Here is a 23,516-nt window from a genome sequence, read left to right on the forward strand (position 1 = left end):
TATTGCGAGAGCTTTAAAAAATCGAATGATGCCGTTGACCACAAACATAATTGGGCAACAGCAAACTTGTGCTTATAGGCGATCAATATTTCAGACTATAGCACAATATAGAGATATCGTCGCTCTGTCGTCTGCCAGCACTATTAATTGCGGCCTCCTTTTTGTCGACTTTTATAAAGCATTTGATAGTGTCAGCCATAAATACCTCTTCGAAACGATGCGGAGGATGGGCTTCGGGCATGACTCCATCGCTGTCGTGCGCAATATGATCACTGGTCTGGTCGCCACGATCTCCGTTAACTGCCAGCTCACAAGACCAATTACCATCGCAAGGGGTGTCCCCCAAGGAAGCCCCCTTTCCATGTTGCTCTTTGTCATCTCCCTAGAACCATTGCTGCGGCTAGTACAAGAGCACATGACGGGCATAACGATCGCCGGGAAGAAAACTGCAGTTGGGGCATATGCTGATGATGTCGGCATCGTCGTGAGGAACAGGGATGATGTGATTCAACTGGAGGCAGACCTCAGAAGCTATTGTTCCGCTTCTGGCGCAAAAATGAATGAAACTAAAAGCAAATTTCTACGTATAAGGGGACTTGACGATGTCGGCCTAGAATGGGCTACCCATGTTACGGAACACAAATCTCTTGGGACGATACTGACGGTCCCTCCACAAAGGATGATAACGGCAAATTGGCGGGATGTCTCGTTCAAAGTCAAGGGTGCTTTAATAGATAACGTTTATCGCAGTATGGACCAAATTCAGAGGGTCAAATTTATAAATACATGTATCCTGTCGCGAGCATATTATGTGGCACAGGTCTTTCCAATCCCCACTGTCATAGCCAAACAGATAATGTGCAAGTTGACCAATTTTCTGTGGCGGGGGGAAATATTTCGAGTTGACGTGAAGACTGTGACCCTCGACCCTCTGCATGGCGGTATGGGTCTGACCGATCTGAACGCCAAAGCAATGGCTTTGTACATTAAACGGATGACATCCTTAATCCAAAACTACTCTGACACCCTTACGGCAAAGTTGTTTGAGGCAGTCGCGCCGAAAAGCGTAGAACCGCCGATCAATGTGCAGACGATCGACTACCAGCTCTCCCACATCCGCACATATTATCTGGAAAAGAGCTACTTGCGGGAGGTCCTTCTCCAACATCGACCCTTAACTGCCAAGGACATTCTGGAGCACAGGAAACGATATGAGGGCAGGAACAAAATCGAACAAAAGCACACTGGAGTCAATTGGGATGTCCTGTGGGCGAACATCAGCAGCAGTGTACTTCCGTCCCTGGTCAGGTCGACATGGTACAAAACGGTTAACAACATTATCAGCACAAATGAGCGCCTGCATGGGATTGGGCTAAGCGACACAGCCCATTGTCCAGATTGTCACCAAGTGGATACTGTTCCCCACAGATATACTTGCAGTCACCGCATGCGCAATTGGCAATGGGTTCGTCAAAAAGTCGCCCTTATAACTAGGACTTCTGAAAATAACATTGACACGAAATTACTGCACAGACCAGACGTCAAATATTTTCCGCCAACTAAAAATAATGCCGTCATGTGGCTGTTGGGCCAATATACAAGTCATGTCTTCAATCGGCTGACGGGCGAAGATTACAGCGAGTTTCAGTTACACATGGAAACGGAATATATTAAAATTAGAAACTACGCGGATCACCGTCGCAAGTACGGTAATATGCTTCATATTGCATTCAATAGAACAGGTATTGGATAGCTGTTCGAGATCTAAAACCTTCACCCGTTTATGTATCAACCGAATGATCTGGCTCCAATCCCATATTGATGCGTTCTAAAAAAAAAAATATATATATATATAAAAAAAATAAAAAAAAAAAATAAATAAAAATAAACAAAAACTCAGTGTTCCTTTCCCATCAATGTGAGTGATGACGGGTATGAGGGCGGCACCGTGGCCAGGCCTCGGATAAATTGACCCCTGCCCTCCTTGCCGCCATCTGCCTGCCCCGCTCGCTACAAGGTAGAGCACTATAAAAAAAAGTAGCTCAGTAAAAAAAATTAAAAAAAAAAAAGAGATTTGGCAACAAGGCAACGTATGTTTGGCAACTAAAAAAAAAAGAAAAAAAAAAAAAGGCGTATGATTCCTGCTTTGGGTGCAGGAGGTCCCGGGTTCAAATCCCGGACGAGCCCTGCCATTTTGACCGTGCTGAAGAAAAAAAAAAAAAGAAAAAAAAAGAAAAAAAAAAAAAGTCGTAGAGCATTCGACTGCAGATCGAGAGGTCCCCGGTTCAATCCCGGGTGCCCCCTTCATTTTTCAGTATCTCGAAAAAACAAATGACGGTTGTCGCGGTGAGTTGCAAATACATGTTTCAGGTGCACTCCGCACGCCATACCGAAGGCTTTGGAGCAACATTTCAATGGGGGGATCGCAGCCCAGGCTCTTGCAGGTGATCGTCCCCCCGCCATGCGGTCGAACTGTACGAAATCCACTTGCTTGGGGGAAGAATCTTGTACACTGAATTTTATAGAATATGGTGATAGGCAAAAGTTTTCATGTACTGCTGCACGGAGAAACAAAAATTGGAGGAGCTGGGATTTGAACCCAGGACTTTCTGCATGCGAAACAGACACTCTACCAGGCAGAGTATAATATTTTTCCTTAAGTTATGGGAATAGAAAGATCGTGAAAGGGGGTATAGCTCAGTCGTAGAGCATTCGACTGCAATTAGAGAGGTCCCCGGTTCAATCCCGGGTGCCCCCTTCATTTTTCAGTATCTCGAAAAAACTAATGACGGTTGTCGCGGTGAGTTGCAAATACATGTTTCAGGTGCACTCCGCACGCCATACCGAAGGCTTTGGAGCAACATTTCAATGGGGGGATCGCAGCCCCGCCAGAGCAACTACATCTGGGACGAGTCTCTCGTGGATCCTACTGTCATTATTTCTTAGGTTTGAACGGTACAGTAAGTGTTCGAGGAACCTATTCATTACAAGACCTAAGCAGCGTCGACTCCGTGGCGCAACGGTAGCGCGTCTGACTCCAGATCAGAAGGTTGCGTGTTCAAATCACGTCGGGGTCACAATGAAATTTTCGTTTACGAAAGCCATAGGCGAGTATGTCAGTTTAATCAGATACCAAACGATTACAGAGAACGGACGAACAGAACTTGCTTGAAAAAAGCTACTAGTGCAATTTTCGCGTTCTGACATTAAGGTGAAGGCGCCGACTCGCACTTTCTTCAGGCGCGAAGTGTCTAGTATTTTTGATATTTATATCGTTTAACGCTAATATATAACTGAGAGATAATGATTACGCAATATTTTGCTCGATTAGACGTCTTTAGCCAGGCAGAGTATAATATTTTTCCTTAAGTTATGGGAATAGAAAGATCGTGAAAGGGGGTATAGCTCAGTCGTAGAGCATTCGACTGCAGATCGAGAGGTCCCCGGTTCAATCCCGGGTGCCCCCTTCATTTTTCAGTATCTCGAAAAAACAAATGACGGTTGTCGCGGTGAGTTGCAAATACATGTTTCAGGTGCACTCCGCACGCCATACCGAAGGCTTTGGAGCAACATTTCAATGGGGGGATCGCAGCCCAGGCTCTTGCAGGTCATCGTCCTCCCGCCATGCGGTCGAACTGTACGAAATCCACTTGCTTGGGGGAAGAATCTTGTACACTGAATTTTTTAGAATATGGTGATAGGCAAAAGTTTTCATGTACTGCTGCACGGAGAAACAAAAATTGGAGGAGCTGGGATTTGAACCCATGACTTTCTGCATGCGAAGCAGACACTCTACCACTGAGTTACACCCCCGCCAGAGGAACTACATCTGCGACGAGTCTCTCGTGGATCCTACTGTCATTATTTCTTAGGTTTGAACGGTACAGTAAGTGTTCGAGGAACCTATTCATTACAAGACCTAAGCAGCGTCGACTCCGTGGCGCAACGGTAGCGCGTCTGACTCCAGATCAGAAGGTTGCGTGTTCAAATCACGTCGGGGTCACAATGAAATTTTCGTTTACGAAAGCCATAGGCGAGTATGTCAGTTTAATCAGATACCAAACGATTACAGAGAACGGACGAACAGAACTTGCTTGAAAAAAGCTACTAGTGCAATTTTCGCGTTCTGACATTAAGGTGAAGGCGCCGACTCGCACTTTCTCCAGGCGCGAAGTGTCTAGTATTTTTGATATTTATATCGTTTAACGCTAATATATAACTGAGAGATAATGATTACGCAATATTTTGCTCGATTAGACGTCTTTAGCCAGGCAGAGTATAATATTTTTCCTTAAGTTATGGGAATAGAAAGATCGTGAAAGGGGGTATAGCTCAGTCGTAGAACATTCGACTGCAGATCGAGAGGTCCCCGGTTCAATCCCGGGTGCCCCCTTCATTTTTCAGTATCTCGAAAAAACAAATGACGGTTGTCGCGGTGAGTTGCAAATACATGTTTCAGGTGCACTCCGCACGCCATACCGAAGGCTTTGGAGCAACATTTCAATGGGGGGATCGCAGCCCAGGCTCTTGCAGGTCATCGTCCTCCCGCCATGCGGTCGAACTGTACGAAATCCACTTGCTTGGGGGAAGAATCTTGTACACTGAATTTTATAGAATATGGTGATAGGCAAAAGTTTTCATGTACTGCTGCACGGAGAAACAAAAATTGGAGGAGCTGGGATTTGAACCCAGGACTTTCTGCATGCGAAGCAGACACTCTACCACTGAGTTACACCCCCGCCAGAGCAACTACATCTGCGACGAGTCTCTCGTGGATCCTACTGTCATTATTTCTTAGGTTTGAACGGTACAGTAAGTGTTCGAGGAACCTATTCATTACAAGACCTAAGTAGCGTCGACTCCGTGGCGCAACGGTAGCGCGTCTGCCTCCAGATCAGAAGGTTGCGTGTTCAAATCACGTCGGGGTCACAATGAAATTTTCGTTTACGAAAGCCATAGGCGAGTATGTCAGTTTAATCAGATACCAAACGATTACAGAGAACGGACGAACAGAACTTGCTTGAAAAAAGCTACTAGTGCAATTTTCGCGTTCTGACATTAAGGTGAAGGCGCCGACTCGCACTTTCTCCAGGCGCGAAGTGTCTAGTATTTTTGATATTTATATCGTTTAACGCTAATATATAACTGAGAGATAATGATTACGCAATATTTTGCTCGATTAGACGTCTTTAGCCAGGCAGAGTATAATATTTTTCCTTAAGTTATGGGATTAGAAAGATCGTGAAAGGGGGTATAGCTCAGTCGTAGAGCATTCGACTGCAGATCGAGAGGTCCCCGGTTCAATCGCGGGTGCCCCCTTCATTTTTCAGTATCTCGAAAAAACAAATGACGGTTGTCGCGGTGAGTTGCAAATACATGTTTCAGGTGCACTCCGCACGCCATACCGAAGGCTTTGGAGCAACATTTCAATGGGGGGATCGCAGCCCAGGCTCTTGCAGGTCATCGTCCTCCCGCCATGCGGTCGAACTGTACGAAATCCACTTGCTTGGGGGAAGAATCTTGTACACTGAATTTTTTAGAATATGGTGATAGGCAAAAGTTTTCATGTACTGCTGCACGGAGAAACAAAAATTGGAGGAGCTGGGATTTGAACCCATGACTTTCTGCATGCGAAGCAGACACTCTACCACTGAGTTACACCCCCGCCAGAGGAACTACATCTGCGACGAGTCTCTCGTGGATCCTACTGTCATTATTTCTTAGGTTTGAACGGTACAGTAAGTGTTCGAGGAACCTATTCATTACAAGACCTAAGCAGCGTCGACTCCGTGGCGCAACGGTAGCGCGTCTGACTCCAGATCAGAAGGTTGCGTGTTCAAATCACGTCGGGGTCACAATGAAATTTTCGTTTACGAAAGCCATAGGCGAGTATGTCAGTTTAATCAGATACCAAACGATTACAGAGAACGGACGAACAGAACTTGCTTGAAAAAAGCTACTAGTGCAATTTTCGCGTTCTGACATTAAGGTGAAGGCGCCGACTCGCACTTTCTCCAGGCGCGAAGTGTCTAGTATTTTTGATATTTATATCGTTTAACGCTAATATATAACTGAGAGATAATGATTACGCAATATTTTGCTCGATTAGACGTCTTTAGCCAGGCAGAGTATAATATTTTTCCTTAAGTTATGGGAATAGAAAGATCGTGAAAGGGGGTATAGCTCAGTCGTAGAGCATTCGACTGCAGATCGAGAGGTCCCCGGTTCAATCGCGGGTGCCCCCTTCATTTTTCAGTATCTCGAAAAAACAAATGACGGTTGTCGCGGTGAGTTGCAAATACATGTTTCAGGTGCACTCCGCACGCCATACCGAAGGCTTTGGAGCAACATTTCAATGGGGGGATCGCAGCCCAGGCTCTTGCAGGTCATCGTCCTCCCGCCATGCGGTCGAACTGTACGAAATCCACTTGCTTGGGGGAAGAATCTTGTACACTGAATTTTTTAGAATATGGTGATAGGCAAAAGTTTTCATGTACTGCTGCACGGAGAAACAAAAATTGGAGGAGCTGGGATTTGAACCCATGACTTTCTGCATGCGAAGCAGACACTCTACCACTGAGTTACACCCCCGCCAGAGGAACTACATCTGCGACGAGTCTCTCGTGGATCCTACTGTCATTATTTCTTAGGTTTGAACGGTACAGTAAGTGTTCGAGGAACCTATTCATTACAAGACCTAAGCAGCGTCGACTCCGTGGCGCAACGGTAGCGCGTCTGACTCCAGATCAGAAGGTTGCGTGTTCAAATCACGTCGGGGTCACAATGAAATTTTCGTTTACGAAAGCCATAGGCGAGTATGTCAGTTTAATCAGATACCAAACGATTACAGAGAACGGACGAACAGAACTTGCTTGAAAAAAGCTACTAGTGCAATTTTCGCGTTCTGACATTAAGGTGAAGGCGCCGACTCGCACTTTCTCCAGGCGCGAAGTGTCTAGTATTTTTGATATTTATATCGTTTAACGCTAATATATAACTGAGAGATAATGATTACGCAATATTTTGCTCGATTAGACGTCTTTAGCCAGGCAGAGTATAATATTTTTCCTTAATTATGGGAATAGAAAGATCGTGAAAGGGGGTATAGCTCAGTCGTAGAACATTCGACTGCAGATCGAGAGGTCCCCGGTTCAATCCCGGGTGCCCCCTTCATTTTTCAGTATCTCGAAAAAACAAATGACGGTTGTCGCGGTGAGTTGCAAATACATGTTTCAGGTGCACTCCGCACGCCATACCGAAGGCTTTGGAGCAACATTTCAATGGGGGGATCGCAGCCCAGGCTCTTGCAGGTCATCGTCCTCCCGCCATGCGGTCGAACTGTACGAAATCCACTTGCTTGGGGGAAGAATCTTGTACACTGAATTTTATAGAATATGGTGATAGGCAAAAGTTTTCATGTACTGCTGCACGGAGAAACAAAAATTGGAGGAGCTGGGATTTGAACCCAGGACTTTCTGCATGCGAAGCAGACACTCTACCACTTTTTTTTTTTTTTTTTTTTTTTTTTTTTTTTTTTTTTAGGGCCTCCCATCTCCCCTTCTAGCCCTTCCATTCGCTCTCCTTCATGCGCCTTCTTCGGCGAGCTTCATAGCGAAAATCAAATCAAATGCTTCTTCGCACGTAAGGGAATCCATTGCAAATGTGGTGATAAATGCAAATTTCTCCACCCAAATGAACTTATTCTGTAACGTTGGATGGTTTTTCAAAACGAGTGAACATGATCTGTTGAAAATTGTGAATAAAGAAATAAAAGTTAATTGGAAAACAGAAACGTAGTCTTCTTAAGGACACACACAATACATGAAAATGATCTCAGGTTATAGGCACAGTATATCAGTCAACACATCATCCAATACCGTCCTTTTGAAAGAGTATTTGTAGCATATTTCCAAAATGCTTGTTGTGGTTGCGTTGGGCGCGGAGCTTGTAATATTCCTCCGTGATGTAGCAGTTGTAGTCCTCAATGGTGTCCGTGGTCGTTTTGTGGATGACAAAGTGAACAAAATTGCCGTATAACCACAGTATGGTATTATTTTTCTGACGCGGAAAATACATCACGTCCGGGGCCGAGAGTTCGGCGGTGGTGATGAATCTACCATCATTGCGCCTGAGGAATGCGACCTGTTGCTTAATGTGGTTCCATATGGTATTGTATCCTTGGCAAGTAAACCTGTGAACTGTCGTATCAACATATCCACAACGGCGACACAAGGGAGTATCATGAAGTCCTATAGCATGTAGCCTCTCATTGTTTGCGACGATATCGTTAACCACGTGATACCATGTCGACCTTACTGACATTGTTAAGACTGTATTATGAATATTCTTCCAAACAGTAATCCAATCTTTGGATGGATATTTTTTCTCGATTCGATTCCTGACTGAACAGCGCCATGGAATAGAAGTAGCAGATGACGTGGCGCTGCGGCTGTGTGTCAGATGTATACCCTCTTCGTAACTGATCTCAGTAAAGTAAAGTCTGACGTGGTGCAGCTTGAAATTAATCGGAGCCACATTGACAGGAGCAACTAAACTCTTAGGTTCAGTCAGGTGAAACAGTTGCGTCGTAATACTGTCGGGGTACTTACGGAGGTGTTCTCGAGTACGCTTGATAAATAAAGTCACTGTCTTTTGGCGAATATCTGTGAGTTCGAGGCCACCGGCGACCGGAGGTAAGGTCACTGTACGAGCTGCCACTTTAAAAATACAGCCCCTCCATAACAGCTGACAAACTGCCCTCGTGATATTTTTGGCGATGCCCAAGGGGATAGGAAGACATTGCCCGAGGCAAATCGCTTTTGACAGGATCACACAGTTAATCAGTTGTACCCTTTGCATTAAATTGAGGTCCCTATTTCGATGCTCTATTAATGAGCCTCTGATGTTGGTAAGCATGTTCTTCCAGTTAAGTGAAGCCATCTTGAGCGGGCAGCTAGAAAATGTGACACCGAGGGACTTATGTTGGTTCGTGGACGTGATCCAATCTAAGTCTGCGTTCGCATAACCATTCAGGCTGAGCATAGAGCTTTTCGTGTGATTCACAGCTGCACCAGTAGCACCACAATAAATGTGTAAGGCGGTCTGAAGAGCTTGAACATCGTCGTCACTCCGAACTATGACTCCTAAATCGTCTGCATACACATTGGTTACTTTCTTTACCGACATAATCGTGATCCCTTCCAAACGAACATTTAAACGTCGGACAAGAGGTTCCAGAGCTATGACATAGAGCAGCATGGAGAGTGGGCTTCCTTGCGGGAATCCGCGACAAATATTTATGGCTCTCGTGCAGTGACCGTTGACAAGTACTTTTGCCGTCATCCCAGTAATCATACTTTGCAAAGACTGCAAGCACCGTCCCCCAAAACCCAGGGTCGACATTGTTTTAAAAAGATAACGATGATCAATCCGGTCAAAAGCATTCGCAAAATCAATAAAGCATAGAGCACCTTTAAGTTGAGCTGCCGAAAAAATTGAAATCACATCACGATATTCACTGACTGTTTTGAGGATACTTCTATGCGGAAGTGCCGTTTGGTCCTGCGCAATGACACGTTGTAGGACTGGAGTCAGTCGCAATTTCAGTGCACGGGCAGCAAGTTTGTAGTCTCCATTTAATAAACATATAGGTCGCAGACGACGGACATCCTTCATTCCTCGCCCCTTGGGAACCATCACAAAGACACCCTCTTTAAACTCCGAGGGTATGGAGATACCGTTGATGATTTCATTGATGACGGCGGTGAACGCATCGCCTAGAACATTCCAAAACCTGTAGTAAAATTCGACTGGTAAACCATCCGGCCCAGGCGTCTTGTTTACCGGAGAAGTTTTGACGATATCCAAAACATCATCACTAGAAAAGATGTCCAATATCGCCCTATTCTCGTCCTCAGTAACAATCGAGTCTGTGCCGTTAAGTAACGTCGCCAGAGACTGTTCATTGACGTCAGTTGCAGCATATAAACTCGTAAAAAAGCGATGGATTTCGTTAATGATGTCACGTTGTTCATGGAGCACATCGTTATTCACATCGCGCAGGGTGTTTATAAAACTATTCCTTCTATTCTTTGCATGCCGGAGGAGATGATACAAAGAGGCAGTTTCACCTTCGACAGTGGAATGTGATCTTGACTTCACCTTCAGACCATCAAGTTGTCTTCGTTTCAGTTGGGTTAAAATCGCCTTAATTTTCTTTATTTGCATGAAATGGTCAGCAGACAAAACTGGACGATCATACAGTTCTCGCAAACAGGTATAATAAAATTCGATAGTGTCTTTCCGAAGTTTAGCCCTTGCCTTGCCATAGTCGATCAAAGTCATCCGCAGCTTCCTTTTAGCGTAGTTGGTCCACCACGCAATGGTGGAAACGTATCTGGGTCTCGCTCTGAGGCACATATTCCAGGTCACTTGGATGGATTCATTTAAGTCTGTTTCGTTAAGGAGACTGACATTCAATTTCCAAAGCCCGCGTCCCCAATAGGTCTTTTGCCGGTCAAGATGTATGCTACAACGAACTCCACAGTGATCAGAAAAACTGGTGGGAATCGTGTCTATTGAAGATGCACACTGCATTAAACTATCGGATATATAAATTCTGTCAATTCGACTGGCCGCCAAGTTCGTCATATATGTAAACTTGACAGCTGTGGGGTGAAATAGTTCCCATGTGTCTGTAAGACGTAAGGCTGTGACACAATCGTTCAGTGCTTGAGAGAAGTTAAAGTTCGGTTTTTGATCCTTTGGCTTCAGTACACAGTTCCAGTCGCCAGCTATGATGATATTATCTGAATGGTCTGTTAATAAGTGAACCATTTCACCGGTGAAAAAAGTTGTCCTGGCCGCTCGGGAGCTGCTACCAGAGGGGGCATAGACATTTACAACCGTCGTATTAAAGATTTTACAAGAGATTCCGCGACCGGATTCTAGAAGACACAAAGGCTCCGCCGGTATACCATGTTTCACCAAAATAGCCGTTCCACATTCATTTTCGAAAGCAACATTTAAAATTTCGGTAAACCCCGGGAAATTAAATTTACTGACCATTACCTCCTGCAAGAGAGCAATATCGGTATCCGAATTATACAAGAAATCTTTCAACGCCGCCAATTTTGTTGGACTCCTAATCCTGTTAATATTCAAAGTCATTATATTGTAAGTCCGTGACATTCTCTGTAAACGTCGTTCCATTTAAGAAGAGAAAACAAATGGACACACCAACATAAAAACCAGTGTAACGTTCAACACAATCGTCCTGTTATTGTCTGTGGACAAATTAGGCATTTCAATTTAGCGCAGCGATCCAGGGTGCCCTGCAAGGAGACCTTCATCAACGGTCATGCTATCAATGATCATTGGCAGCGTGTCAACTGCCGTCGGTGCTCGGGGTACACAGTCATCTTCCTTGTCCGTCGCCCAGTCCATCCGAGGGGAAGACCGATCCGTGCTACATTCACGAGATGGCCGTCGGGGTGGACCATCATTGGGAGCCGAAAAGCCTTCTGTACACTCTATCACTCCTCGAGACCTGTGTGGTACAGGGTTTCGACCATCTTCCCTATCTGGACTATACGTGGAACTATCTGAAATATCCTTAGTTTCCTCTGATCCTTCATTGCTTTGGTCATTGGCCATCGTCGTAATCTGACGCAACTTTTCCCTGGTTTTTGGGACCTCGTGCGCCGCCGCCGGATGGGCAATCCGCCTCTTCTTGTTTTTTCGCGATCTAGGAGATGAAGAGACCATATCTTGCCCGTCATCCGGTGGGGAGTGAGGCAGAGTAGCTCCGACAGTGGCTGAGTATTCCAACTCCTGGAGCGTTTTCTCATCAGTTCGAAGCTGGTGAGTATCAGGCGAAATCTCTGGGTTAACTGGCACTTCGTTTTGTATCCGGGGTAAAGCAGGTTCACCCTGGTCAGAGACCGTGGAATCGTGAAGGGGAACTGCTTGAGAGACATTGTCGGTACTCGTCGCGTGGATGACACTTGTCGCAACGGGAGGGGACGGTGGAGCGCTGACAGCCGCTGCCGCATACGAGAGCGGTATATTTACAACGCCAGGTGAACGCGTGACGCTGTCTCCGGGTGGCAACTGCGCGATCCGACGTCGCGAACACTCGGCGCGAACGTGCTCCGTTGAGTTACATATTGAACAAGTCCGCGGCTGTCCATCATAAATAACTAAAGCACGATACCCGGAGACACTGATGAAGGACGGGATGTGCTTCATCAAATCAATTCGAACCTGCCTCACGCCGTTCAGTACAGGCAACGGATAATCATTTCCCCACTTTTCTTCGTGAATAGAAAGGACACGTCCATATGGACGTAAAACCTCGCTCACATGATCACAAGGGATTTCGAAAGGAAGTTCAAATATCCGCACCGTACGCAAACCAAGGCCACCAAAAGAGACGTGAACTTCGGTAACACTCCCATCAGAACGTGTAAATCTCATAACACCACCACTTTCTTCAACGAGACGACTACAGAGAGCAGAATCCTTCAGTTTAACAAATCCGACAGTTGCAAGGTGCGACAAATGTATTCCAGTAATAGCATCGGAAGGAATCCTGACTTGTTCAATCACAAAATATTGAAATTCTAGGGCAGACGGTTTAACACATCCACGTTCAAAAGTAAACTTAAGAGTATCCCGTCTAGAAATCAAAGCCATCTTCAAACTGGCACCATTACACAAACATCAACACGAGCACCCAGACAGCACAAAAGGAAGTGTCGATAACTGAACGAAAAAACAACTAATAACAAGATAAACAACAGAATATGGCGTCACAAGCAGCAGCAAACTTGCCTTGCCCTGAGCAGCGACGGAGCACAGCGTAAACACGTCCGCTCTCCACGACGGCTCAAGCCGGAATAAAATTGGAGGAGCTGGGATTTGAACCCAGGACTTTCTGCATGCGAAGCAGACACTCTACCACTGAGTTACACCCCCGCCAGAGCAACTACATCTGGGACGAGTCTCTCGTGGATCCTACTGTCATTATTTCTTAGGTTTGAACGGTACAGTAAGTGTTCGAGGAACCTATTCATGACAAGACCTAAGCAGCGTCGACTCCGTGGCGCAACGGTAGCGCGTCTGACTCCAGATCAGAAGGTTGCGTGTTCAAATCACGTCGGGGTCACAATGAAATTTTCGTTTACGAAAGCCATAGGCGAGTATGTCAGTTTAATCAGATACCAAACGATTACAGAGAACGGACGAACAGAACTTGCTTGAAAAAAGCTGCTAGTGCAATTTTCGCGTTCTGACATTATGGTGAAGGCGCCGACTCGCACTTTCTCCAGGCGCGAAGTGTCTAGTATTTTTGATATTTATATCGTTTAACGCTAATATATAACTGAGAGATAATGATTACGCAATATTTTGCTCGATTAGACGTCTTTAGCAAGGCAAAGTATAATATTTTTCCTTAAGTTATGGGAATAGAAAGATCGTGAAAGGGGGTATAGCTCAGTCGCAGTTCCGCTTGAGACGCGACAGCGATCGGACGTGCTGTGTATTCGATCCGCCGTTTCCCTCGGGTTGTGACTATTTACTTTCTGTGTGTGACGTTTCTTTGTCTTCTTTTCTTCGTTGTTTCGTCGCCTTAACGTTTGTTTTGTGTCTTGTGTTGTATAGCGGCTTTTGCCGCATTAGTTAAGTGTTATGGCTTCCCGGTTGTTTCCGCGGAAGTGTACTCTCAGTTTTCAGTTTAACAAGGCCACCAGGAATGTGCAACCAACTTCGTTGGAAATTCACGAATGGATTGTGGATACGATTGGCATTACATCGGACCAGGTACATACGGCGTATTTTGATACAGAACTGTACTGCTTTTTTGTGAAATTGTTGAACCCGGTTTTGCTAGATAGGATTTTACTTAAACATGGTGAACAAGTGTCGTTCCGTCATAGAGATGGTTCTGTTAGCAGTGTTACTGTTTCAAATGCTGAAATTACGTATACCACAGTTCGGGTCTATAATTTACCCCCTGAAGTTGAAAACAGTTATCTCAAGGACGCTTTGCTTGGTTATGGTACTGTTCGGTCAATTCGAAATGAACGTTGGTCTGCACAACATAAGCTGCAATGTTATAATGGTGTCAGATCGGTTGAAATGCATATTAAGTCGAATATACCGTCCCATCTGGTTGTATGTGGTTATCGTGTTCATCTTACTTATGAGGGGCAAGTTGGTACGTGTTTTCTATGTAATGAGAATGGTCATGTTCGTGCTAATTGCCCTAAGCGGGTGTTTGTGCTTCAAAATGGGCTAGCACAACGCCGCAAATTAACGGTTGCCGATCTTGTGCCAGCAGCTTCCTCCACTGTTTCTTGTCAGCCTCCTGCAGTAGATTCTTCACAACGGGTGACACCCTCCTCTGATGCAGGTTTTCCCCCGTTACCCACTCGCCCAGATGTATCGGCTGCTCCTACACCGATCCCGTCTGTTTCCAATAACAAACGCCGTCGTGCTAGTGATACCGGTAGCACTGATGATGAAGCTGCTGTTTCGCAGCCGGTTTGCGAATCTGACGAGGGAATTCCGGAATCTCCCATGCCTGTTTCGGATTCTGTTCCCGCTGTGTCTCCTGCTTTGCCTGATGACGTCAAACTTGCTGCCCCACCGTCGGCGCACGAGCCACAACATTCGGTCGAGGTGGTGTTGACATCCCCCCCCCGACACAGGCATCACAACATGTTGACGACACTTCGGTGCAGCCAGCTGTTTGTCGGAAAATCGCTCCTAGTACTGCGCGCTCCGCTTCAGCGGATTCCAAACCTCTTTCTACACTTCCTACACTTCCAATCCCTACACCTTCTGATGCCGGTGCCGATGTTCCTGATGCAGTTTTCCCCTTGCTGGCTCCTTCTTCTGATTCCGCTTGCCCTGCTAATCCTTCGGATGCCTTGGTTGACGTGCCTGATCTCGAACCCCCCACTCCACCTGCTCTTGAAACTGGTGTGCATCAGATACGCCGTCGGGTGAAAGTGCCCCCCAATCTTCACGCGGTGCGGAAAAAACACAAGCATGCAAAGGATGACTCTGATTCCGTTGATTCCGGGCAATCACCCTCTGCCATGTCTGATGTTGATGATATGGATGTAGTTGCTTCTAATGTGGTGTAATTAGGGTTCATTTTCCCTTTTTTTTGGTTGATGTTGCAGGCGTACACGTTTATTACCTTAAATATCAATAGCATTCAATCTGCTCTGAAGTTAGCGTCTCTGCAGCAGTTTATTTATGACTCTGCAGCTGATGTTGTTTTCCTGCAGGAAGTCTCCGTTGCACACCTGTTTGTTCCTGGCTTTCGCACTATTATAAATTTTGCGCCTGAGTTTTCCACAGGTACTGCCTTACTAATTCGTGACGGTATCCCCGTTACCGAAATTGAGCTCTTAGACTCGGGAAGGGGTATTGGTTGTCGGTTATTTGACACAACCTTGGTTAATATTTACGCCCCCTCTGGTTCCAGCAAACGGCAGGAAAGGTCTCGTTTTTATAAAGAGGATCTGATTTATCTTTTACGCAAAAATCCTGCGACTTTGATATTGGGGGGTGATTTTAATTGTGTATTACAAGCTAAGGACCAATCCCCTCATTTTAATTATTGTTTCGAGCTACATTCTCTTGTACGTCAACTACGACTACGCGATGCGTGGGAGGTTAAACACCCCACTTTAGTTAAATTTACATTTTTTACTGCCACCTCTAGTAGTCGCCTTGACCGATTGTATATTTCTGATCCCCTTAGTGCTTCTGTTTTAAATGTAGATGTTATTCCAGCCAGTTTTACGGATCATTGTGCCCTTGCGGTTATAATTAATTTGGAGCGTCAGCCTCTTCAACTTTATCGGCCGCTGTGGAAATTAAATGTCTCCTTGCTCGATGACCCTGACATCGAACCTCTAATACAGACGGCTTGGGACATGTGTTTACGTTCTCTGCGATACTATCCGTCAAAGCTTCACTGGTGGATCCACTGTGCGAAGCCAAAACTACGTCGCACTTTAATGTCCTACAGTTATCAAAGAGCGCGAGATCTGAAACTGACTTTTGAGTATTATTATTCGGTGCTTCGCGAACTTTATGATACTTCTAGAATGACATGTGCCCACCTTTCTGAGATTCGGAAAATTAAAGCCAGGCTCCTTAGTCTTAAACGACTGCAGATGGAAGGATTGAAGCTTAAATCTAAACCACCGTCCATCTTAGCACATGAAATGACTTCTATGTACCATCTGTTTCGTCACCAAAAGAACCGTCGACGTGTATTGATTGACGGCCTTATGGCAGCTGATGGGCGCCGGCTTACCTTACAGAATCAAATAACCCACGAACTTACCTGCTACTATGAGACCTTATATGCTGTGGCTGATTCTGATGCGGTTGATAAAGACGAGATTTTAACTGCTATCCCATCAGTTTTAACAGAGGACCATAATACGGAATTTTTAGCTCCTTTTACTGCAGACGAAATTTCAGCTTTTATTGCTTGTTCCCCATCTCACAAATCTCCTGGTCCGGATGGCCTTCCTAAGGAGTTTTTTGTTCGCTTTTGGACTATTATAGGGCCTGTTTTTACGGATATAGTAAATGAAATTTTGAATGGTGGCTCAATTCCAGCCGCTTTCAAGAGAGGTACGGTAGTCCTGATACCGAAAGCTGCTGGTTTGAAGACAGCTAGTGACTTTCGTCCTTTAACCCTTTTAAATTTTGATTATAAGACGGCTGCTAGGGCTGTTAATGCACGTCTATCCCTCTTGCTTACACCTGTGATAACTCCTTGTCAAAGCTGCTTTCCGGGGCGCTCCATCTTGACGCCTCTGGCGGGGTATCGTGATATTGTGTCGATTGTCGCTGTCACCAATATTTCCTGTGCGCTTTTATTTGTTGATTTTAGTAAGGCTTTTGATCGTGTGTCCCATTCGTTTTTAGAGCTTCTGCTGCGCCGACTCGGTTTTAATGAAAAGGCGCTGCTGGTACTTAAGAATATGACGACTGGCATTTCTGCTAAGATTGACATTAATGGCCAGCTGACGAAGGTCATTGATATTAAACGTGGCGTCCCGCAAGGTAGCCCTTTATCCATGACCCTTTATGCTCTCTCCCTTCAACCACTCCTCACACGTCTCAACTCGACACTTCGTGGTCTTACGATCTCTGGGGTTACCCAGACAGCAACAGCTTATGCTGATGATTTGGTTGTTTTGCTTCGTTCCGCCGCAGAAGTGCCGCTGTTGAAAATGGAACTAGATAAATTTTCTGCAGCCTCAGGTTCTCGTATTAACCCCCGTAAAAGCAAACTCCTGAATTTGCGGGGCTTTGAACGTGTGGTTATTCCGTGGGTTATGGCTGTTGAACACCATACACATTTAGGTATCTATCTTGAACGGTGTCCTCTTCGTATGGCTGCAAAAAATTGGCAAGTGGCCATTTCCAAGCTTCAAGGTGTTTTATTCGAACACTCATGGCGTTCGATACCGCTACTGCAAAAAAAGCGTGTATTAGACACTTATGTTTTATGTAAAGTATATTACGTTGCTCAGTTGTTTCCGCTTCCCCGACTGCAGGGTGCAAAAATGGCCCAGCTTATTAACAGATATATTTGGCGGGGGCACATTTTTAAATTACGTTGTGATGTTCTTACGAAGCCGCGTCTTGAGGGCGGCTTGTCGTTCACCGATGTCCGTGTCAAGGCTGCTGCCCTTTATGTTAAGCGAACCCTCCATCTTTTATTTTCTGAGTCCCCGACTGTTACTTCGCGATTACTCCATGTCGTTCGTCCTGCGAGCTTGTCACCGCCTATTAACGTAGGGTCTCTAAATGCGAAGCTACGACATGTTCGGGACTTCTACATTGAGATTAGTTACCTGGATCTCCACTTACAACGTCGTCCTGTTTTTACTACGCGAACACTGCTTGCCAAATGGCACAGGTCTTTTTCTTCCAACCCGATTGTTTTGCAGTATCCCCGTTTTAATTGGCGTAACATATGGACGAATATTAGTTTACCCGTTCATTCTGCAACTGTTGCCTCCCTATGGTATAAGGTGGTTAATCAGCTGATTCCTACGAACGAACGACTTCATCGTATAGGTTTATGTGTCTCTCCGCTTTGTCAAACGTGTGGTTGTGTTGATACACTCCCACACCGATTTACCTGCGCTGACCGTCTTCGCATGTGGTACTGGCTGCGCCGACAATTGGCGTTACTCACCAGGAGCTCGGAATCGGCATTTACAACTGATATCCTCTGCTGGCCGGACACGGTTTTTTATCCCCGGACAAAGAACAACACCATTATGTGGCTTCTTGGCCGTTACCTTTTTGCAGTGGTTGATGGTGATGGTATTTCCGATTTTATTTCGTTTATTGGTTACATGATTCATGAGTACTGGACGCAAAAATCTTTCCCACATCTTAAGAGGGACTTTGCGAATATGCTTAGTATTGTTTTCGAAAAGCAGGGGATTGGTTAAGTTTCCACTTCTATTGATCATTCCTGCGCCAGATGCATTAATGGCACCGGTATAGGGGCATACTGATCTCACTTCATGATACGGAAGACATTCTCGTTAGCTCTTAGTATTTTGCCTTCCTGCCAAGCTTTTACCTGTTTGGATAGACAACGCATCATAAGCCCCGTGTCCGCATATACGTATCATAAGACTCCGAACCACGGACAAATACTACGTCTTGGTGCCACTGTGCTTCAGTGCAGGGAGGAGGAGACGTCATGGCCAGGCCTCGGGATTCGACCCCTGCCCAACACGCCTCCACCTAGCTGCCCTGGGTCATTACAATGGTATGGAACAAAAAAACAAAAAAACAAAAACAAAAAAGTGGTTAGAATACCTGGCTTTCACGCAAAACAAGTAAAAAAAAAAGGGGGTATGATTCCTGCTTAGGGTGCAGGAGATAATCATCCAAAACAAAAAACTAAAAAAAAAATAAAAAAAAGTGGTAGAGCACTGGTCTCGTAAACCAGGGATAAAAAAAAAAAAAAAAAAAAAAAAAAGGCGTAGAGCATTCGACTGCAGATCGAGAGGTCCCCGGTTCAATCCCGGGTGCCCCCTTCATTTTTCAGTATCTCGAAAAAACAAATGACGGTTGTCGCGGTGAGTTGCAAATAACATGTTTCAGATGCACTCCGCACGCCATACCGAAGGCTTTGGAGCAACATTTCAATGGGGGGATCGCAGCCCAGGCTCTTGCAGGTGATCGTCCTCCCGCCATGCGGTCGAACTGTACGAAATCCACTTGCTTGGGGGAAGAATCTTGTACACTGAATTTTATAGAATATGGTGATAGGCAAAAGTTTTCATGTACTGCTGCACGGAGAAACAAAAATTGGAGGAGCTGGGATTTGAACCCAGGACTTTCTGCATGCGAAGCAGACACTCTACCACTGAGTTACACCCCCGCCAGAGCAACTACATCTGGGACGAGTCTCTCGTGGATCCTACTGTCATTATTTCTTAGGTTTGAACGGTACAGTAAGTGTTCGAGGAACCTATTCATGACAAGACCTAAGCAGCGTCGACTCCGTGGCGCAACGGTAGCGCGTCTGACTCCAGATCAGAAGGTTGCGTGTTCAAATCACGTCGGGGTCACAGTGAAATTTTCGTTTACGAAAGCCATAGGCGAGTATGTCAGTTTAATCAGATACCAAACGATTACAGAGAACGGACGAACAGAACTTGCTTGAAAAAAGCTACTAGTGCAATTTTCGCGTTCTGACATTAAAGTGAAGGCGCCGACTCGCACTTTCTCCAGGCGCGAACTGTCTAGTATTTTTGATATTTATATCGTTTAACGCTAATATATAACTGAGAGATAATGATTACGCAATATTTTGCTCGATTAGACGTCTTTAGCCAGGCAGAGTATAATATTTTTCCTTAAGTTATGGGAATAGAAAGATCGTGAAAGGGGGTATAGCTCAGTCGTAGAGCATTCGACTGCAGATCGAGAGGTCCCCGGTTCAATCCCGGGTGCCCCCTTCATTTTTCAGTATCTCGAAAAAACAAATGACGGTTGTCGCGGTGAGTTGCAAATAACATGTTTCAGATGCACTCCGCACGCCATACCGAAGGCTTTGGAGCAACATTTCAATGGGGGGATCGCAGCCCAGGCTCTTGCAGGTCATCGTCCTCCCGCCATGCGGTCGAACTGTACGAAATCCACTTGCTTGGGGGAAGAATCTTGTACACTGAATTTTATAGAATATGGTGATAGGCAAAAGTTTTCATGTACTGCTGCACGGAGAAACAAAAATTGGAGGAGCTGGGATTTGAACCCAGGACTTTCTGCATGCGAAGCAGACACTCTACCACTGAGTTACACCCCCGCCAGAGCAACTACATCTGGGACGAGTCTCTCGTGGATCCTACTGTCATTATTTCTTAGGTTTGAACGGTACAGTAAGTGTTCGAGGAACCTATTCATGACAAAACCTAAGCAGCGTCGACTCCGTGGCGCAACGGTAGCGCGTCTGACTCCAGATCAGAAGGTTGCGTGTTCAAATCACGTCGGGGTCACAGTGAAATTTTCGTTTACGAAAGCCATAGGCGAGTATGTCAGTTTAATCAGATACCAAACGATTACAGAGAACGGACGTACAGAACTTGCTTGAAAAAAGCTACTAGTGCAATTTTCGCGTTCTGACATTAAAGTGAAGGCGCCGACTCGCACTTTCTCCAGGCACGAACTGTCTAGTATTTTTGATATTTATATCGTTTAACGCTAATATATAACTGAGAGATAATGATTACGCAATATTTTGCTCGATTAGACGTCTTTAGCCAGGCAGAGTATAATATTTTTCCTTAAGTTATGGGAATAGAAAGATCGTGAAAGGGGGTATAGCTCAGTCGTGTTCCGCTTTAGACGCCGTGCAGTGTGGACGTGCCTAGTCTTCCGCTCCGCTGTAGCGTTACGTATAGTGGACTATCGTTTTTGTTTACGTGTTGTGTTGCAACGTCTGTGAGTGTTTCTCCGTCGTTGTTTCGTACCTTGTGTTAATTTCTGTCCTTCTTTCAGTGTGTTTTGTGTCGCGGTTTCGACCGCATAGTTTGAAAATGTCGTCCCAGGTTATTCCTAGTCAGGCTACAGTTAGTTTTACTTTTGACAAGTCAACCCGCCATGTGCAACCTAGTTCCCTTGAGATCCATGACTGGTTGGTCGATAGCTTTGGTGTTCATTCGGATCAGGTGCACACTGCTTATTTTGCTACCGAACTGTATGTTTTCTTTGTTAAGTTTATGGACCCACTTCAGGTTGATAAAATTCTTTCTAAATATGGTCATCAAGTTCTCTTTCGGCATCGGGATAATTCTGTAAGTACCGTGCTGCTTTCCAATGCTTCCATTACGTACACCAGTGTTCGTGTTTACAACCTTCCACCGGAGGTGGATAATGTCTATCTTAAGGAGGGTCTACAAAAGTATGGTGATGTAAAGAGCATTCGCCTTGAACGCTGGTCAAGCCAACATCGCCTGCAATGTTACAGTGGTATTCGTTCAGTCGAAATGCACGTTAAGCAGAATATTCCATCTCACCTGCAGATCGGTGGATATCGTGTCCATGTAACATATAGTGGTCAGGTTGGCACCTGTTTTTTGTGCAATGAAAGTGGTCACGTGCGTACCGACTGTCCGCGGAGGGTATTTGTTTTAAAAAATTCTCTCGAACAGCGTCGCAAGTTAACGGTCGCCGACCTCGTTGCAGGTGGTTCTGCTCTTGGTGTAGCACAGTCCACTGGTAGTAGCGCCCCGCCACAGGTTTTGCGCACCCCTGATACAGAATTTCCTCCTTTGCGTGCGAAATCTGATGTTGTTCCGTCTGTCCCTCAGGTGGGTGTGCCACTTTTGAATAATAAGAGGCGTCGCCCACACGATGGCAATAGTACGGATGAGGATCTCCCTGAGATGCCCCAGTCCGAGCGACCGGCATCCTCCGAGCCACCGTGTACTGTAGCTGCTCCCTGCCCTCCTGAGGTAGCGGTTCCGGTGGCGGCTGCTGGCGCCCCTCCGGCCTCCGACGCAGCTTCTCTCGAGTCGGATTGTCGGTCGGGTCTTTTGGCGCCGTCTTCCGACCCGACTTCGTTGTCACAACAAGTGGAGCCGCGACAACTTCCTGCTTCGCTGCCCCATACCTCTGCCAGCGGTGCTGCTCCGCTTCCTTCCAACTCTGCGGCCTCGGACCTTCCTGCTCACGTTTCGCCTCCGTGCAGTCCATGTTTGCCGGATGCTAGTGTCGGTGTTGACCATTCCGTTTTGTCGGATGTTTCCCCCGCGACCCCGGATCCCGCATGTGGACCGGCGCGGGTGGTGTCGGATACAGAACTTGACCCTCCTACGTCACCGGCGGCTGAAGCTTCCTTGCCCGTCAGCCGACGCAAGTTACGCGTTCAGCCGAACGTTAATGCTGTTCGTAAAAAACCGAAGCGTAAGGGATCCGCGGAACGGGGTAGCAGTCCCCCTCCCTCGGATGCCTCCGTCTCCCCTGCTATGGACTGTGACGTTGGTGCGTCGCTGTAGGTGATTTCCTCTCTCGCTTTTCTCTCTATGGTTCAGGCATACACCTTTCTTACCGTAAATGTTAACCGTATTGAGTCCGACGTTCGCATTGCCTCTTTGCGGCAGTTTATTTACGACGCCTGTGCGGACGTAGTGTTTTTGCAGGAAGTGTTGTTTTCTGATCTCTCTCTACCTGGATTTCAAACTGTTTTTAATGTCGCGCCGGAATATTCGACAGGAACTGCTCTTTTCTTTCGAGAGGGCATTCCTATTACTGACATTGAATTCCTTGACTCTGGCCGTGGGATTGGTTGTCGTCTTTTTGATCTCCGCCTCGTTGTTTTGTATGCCCCCTCTGGTTCGGGTCACACTGTGACTCGATCGCGCTTTTATAAGGAAGAGCTTATTTATCTTTTGCGCCAGAGTCCTCGGAGTCTCCTGCTCGGAGGAGATTTTAATTGTGTTTTACGCCCTGAAGACCAGTCTCCCAATTTTAATTATTGCCGCGATTTACATGACTTAGTTCGTACGATGCATCTGCGTGACGTTTGGGAACACAAATATCCCACCCTGGTGAAATATACGTTTTTTACCGCGTCCTCATGCAGTAGACTCGGCAGATTCTACTTCTCTGAATTTTTATGTGATAAAATTCTTTCTGTCGACGTTATTCCTACTAGTTTTTCTGACCATTGTGCTTTTACTGCAACTATCAATCTTAGTCACCAACCTGCAAAACTTTATCGTTCCCAGTGGATGTTAAATGTTTCCCACCTTGCCGACAGTGCTATAGATGATGTTATAAGTGCCGTGTGGGAGCGATGTCTTCGCTCTGTCCCGCGTTACCCCTCCTTGCTGGTATGGTGGACTGCGTTTGCCAAGCCCAAGATTCGTCAGACTTTGATTTTTTACTGTGCTGCAAGGGCGCGTGATTTTAAGAACACGTATGAATATTACTACTCTGTC

The 23,516-nt window shown here is 45.9% G+C and overlaps 22 non-coding genes across 22 annotated transcripts; 15 read left to right on the plus strand and 7 right to left on the minus strand.

The window, feature by feature from the left end:
* The first annotated feature begins 2,686 nt into the window (after window positions 1–2,686).
* On the plus strand, window positions 2,687–2,758 carry Trnac-gca (transfer RNA cysteine (anticodon GCA)). Its single transcript has one exon. It is a non-coding gene; the product is annotated as a tRNA-Cys (tRNA).
* A 247-nt stretch (window positions 2,759–3,005) lies between these two features.
* Window positions 3,006–3,077, plus strand: Trnaw-cca (transfer RNA tryptophan (anticodon CCA)). The gene has a single exon. It is a non-coding gene; the product is annotated as a tRNA-Trp (tRNA).
* A 318-nt stretch (window positions 3,078–3,395) lies between these two features.
* Trnac-gca (transfer RNA cysteine (anticodon GCA)) lies at window positions 3,396–3,467 on the plus strand. Its single transcript has one exon. It is a non-coding gene; the product is annotated as a tRNA-Cys (tRNA).
* A 274-nt stretch (window positions 3,468–3,741) lies between these two features.
* Window positions 3,742–3,813, minus strand: Trnaa-cgc (transfer RNA alanine (anticodon CGC)). The gene has a single exon. It is a non-coding gene; the product is annotated as a tRNA-Ala (tRNA).
* A 118-nt stretch (window positions 3,814–3,931) lies between these two features.
* Trnaw-cca (transfer RNA tryptophan (anticodon CCA)) lies at window positions 3,932–4,003 on the plus strand. The gene has a single exon. It is a non-coding gene; the product is annotated as a tRNA-Trp (tRNA).
* Window positions 4,004–4,321: 318 nt separating this feature from the next.
* Window positions 4,322–4,393, plus strand: Trnac-gca (transfer RNA cysteine (anticodon GCA)). Its single transcript has one exon. It is a non-coding gene; the product is annotated as a tRNA-Cys (tRNA).
* Window positions 4,394–4,667: 274 nt separating this feature from the next.
* Window positions 4,668–4,739, minus strand: Trnaa-cgc (transfer RNA alanine (anticodon CGC)). Its single transcript has one exon. It is a non-coding gene; the product is annotated as a tRNA-Ala (tRNA).
* A 118-nt stretch (window positions 4,740–4,857) lies between these two features.
* Window positions 4,858–4,929, plus strand: Trnaw-cca (transfer RNA tryptophan (anticodon CCA)). Its single transcript has one exon. It is a non-coding gene; the product is annotated as a tRNA-Trp (tRNA).
* Window positions 4,930–5,247: 318 nt separating this feature from the next.
* On the plus strand, window positions 5,248–5,319 carry Trnac-gca (transfer RNA cysteine (anticodon GCA)). The gene has a single exon. It is a non-coding gene; the product is annotated as a tRNA-Cys (tRNA).
* Window positions 5,320–5,593: 274 nt separating this feature from the next.
* Window positions 5,594–5,665, minus strand: Trnaa-cgc (transfer RNA alanine (anticodon CGC)). The gene has a single exon. It is a non-coding gene; the product is annotated as a tRNA-Ala (tRNA).
* Window positions 5,666–5,783: 118 nt separating this feature from the next.
* Trnaw-cca (transfer RNA tryptophan (anticodon CCA)) lies at window positions 5,784–5,855 on the plus strand. Its single transcript has one exon. It is a non-coding gene; the product is annotated as a tRNA-Trp (tRNA).
* Window positions 5,856–6,173: 318 nt separating this feature from the next.
* Window positions 6,174–6,245, plus strand: Trnac-gca (transfer RNA cysteine (anticodon GCA)). Its single transcript has one exon. It is a non-coding gene; the product is annotated as a tRNA-Cys (tRNA).
* Window positions 6,246–6,519: 274 nt separating this feature from the next.
* On the minus strand, window positions 6,520–6,591 carry Trnaa-cgc (transfer RNA alanine (anticodon CGC)). Its single transcript has one exon. It is a non-coding gene; the product is annotated as a tRNA-Ala (tRNA).
* Window positions 6,592–6,709: 118 nt separating this feature from the next.
* On the plus strand, window positions 6,710–6,781 carry Trnaw-cca (transfer RNA tryptophan (anticodon CCA)). Its single transcript has one exon. It is a non-coding gene; the product is annotated as a tRNA-Trp (tRNA).
* A 317-nt stretch (window positions 6,782–7,098) lies between these two features.
* Trnac-gca (transfer RNA cysteine (anticodon GCA)) lies at window positions 7,099–7,170 on the plus strand. The gene has a single exon. It is a non-coding gene; the product is annotated as a tRNA-Cys (tRNA).
* Window positions 7,171–12,906: 5,736 nt separating this feature from the next.
* On the minus strand, window positions 12,907–12,978 carry Trnaa-cgc (transfer RNA alanine (anticodon CGC)). The gene has a single exon. It is a non-coding gene; the product is annotated as a tRNA-Ala (tRNA).
* A 118-nt stretch (window positions 12,979–13,096) lies between these two features.
* Trnaw-cca (transfer RNA tryptophan (anticodon CCA)) lies at window positions 13,097–13,168 on the plus strand. Its single transcript has one exon. It is a non-coding gene; the product is annotated as a tRNA-Trp (tRNA).
* A 6,213-nt stretch (window positions 13,169–19,381) lies between these two features.
* On the minus strand, window positions 19,382–19,453 carry Trnaa-cgc (transfer RNA alanine (anticodon CGC)). Its single transcript has one exon. It is a non-coding gene; the product is annotated as a tRNA-Ala (tRNA).
* Window positions 19,454–19,571: 118 nt separating this feature from the next.
* Trnaw-cca (transfer RNA tryptophan (anticodon CCA)) lies at window positions 19,572–19,643 on the plus strand. Its single transcript has one exon. It is a non-coding gene; the product is annotated as a tRNA-Trp (tRNA).
* A 318-nt stretch (window positions 19,644–19,961) lies between these two features.
* Trnac-gca (transfer RNA cysteine (anticodon GCA)) lies at window positions 19,962–20,033 on the plus strand. The gene has a single exon. It is a non-coding gene; the product is annotated as a tRNA-Cys (tRNA).
* Window positions 20,034–20,308: 275 nt separating this feature from the next.
* Trnaa-cgc (transfer RNA alanine (anticodon CGC)) lies at window positions 20,309–20,380 on the minus strand. The gene has a single exon. It is a non-coding gene; the product is annotated as a tRNA-Ala (tRNA).
* A 118-nt stretch (window positions 20,381–20,498) lies between these two features.
* Window positions 20,499–20,570, plus strand: Trnaw-cca (transfer RNA tryptophan (anticodon CCA)). The gene has a single exon. It is a non-coding gene; the product is annotated as a tRNA-Trp (tRNA).
* Window positions 20,571–23,516: the final 2,946 nt, after the last annotated feature.

This window comes from Schistocerca nitens, chromosome 4, assembly GCF_023898315.1.
Source record: "Schistocerca nitens isolate TAMUIC-IGC-003100 chromosome 4, iqSchNite1.1, whole genome shotgun sequence".
Taxonomy (NCBI): Eukaryota; Metazoa; Arthropoda; class Insecta; order Orthoptera; family Acrididae; genus Schistocerca; species Schistocerca nitens.